We start from the raw sequence: 539 nt of genomic DNA on the forward strand, positions 1-539 counted from the left end.
CTCCTCCTCCCTCCTCCCCCTTGCATGTCTTCTAATCCTAGTCTACTTTTCCCACTTTTTTCGGCTCCTCTCCTCTCCTCTTTCTTAATCCCATTTCACCCTCACACACAGCCACTACCCAATATTCTTGTTCTTATTCCAGCCCCTCATTCCTCTCCTTCTGTTCCCCATTCGCATTCATTTGTCTCATTCTTTCCCTTCTCTCTCTCCCCTTTAATTCATCAGAGCGATCTATCATTCCCTGTCTTTCTCCTTTCCTTGGCTTTTCTTCTGGTTGCTCTTATTCTTGGTTTTCGTCGATAATGGGAATTCGCTGGGTTTTTTTTTCTCCCTGTGTGCTTTGTTGTTATTGTCGGTTTCAATATTTCCCTTTTTTCTCATTTTTTTCCTCTCATCACCTGTTTCTCTTCCTCCTCTTCTTCATTCACAGACCCTTTCCCAACCCCTTCATTCTGCCAGAAAATGAAATGTAAACATCACGGAGTAAAAAGGCAAAACAATATGCATGGGAACGAGAGGGAAGAGTGAGAGGGAGAAAA

The sequence above is a fragment of the Penaeus monodon genome, chromosome 21 (genome assembly GCF_015228065.2).
Source record: "Penaeus monodon isolate SGIC_2016 chromosome 21, NSTDA_Pmon_1, whole genome shotgun sequence".
NCBI lineage: Eukaryota > Metazoa > Arthropoda > Malacostraca > Decapoda > Penaeidae > Penaeus > Penaeus monodon.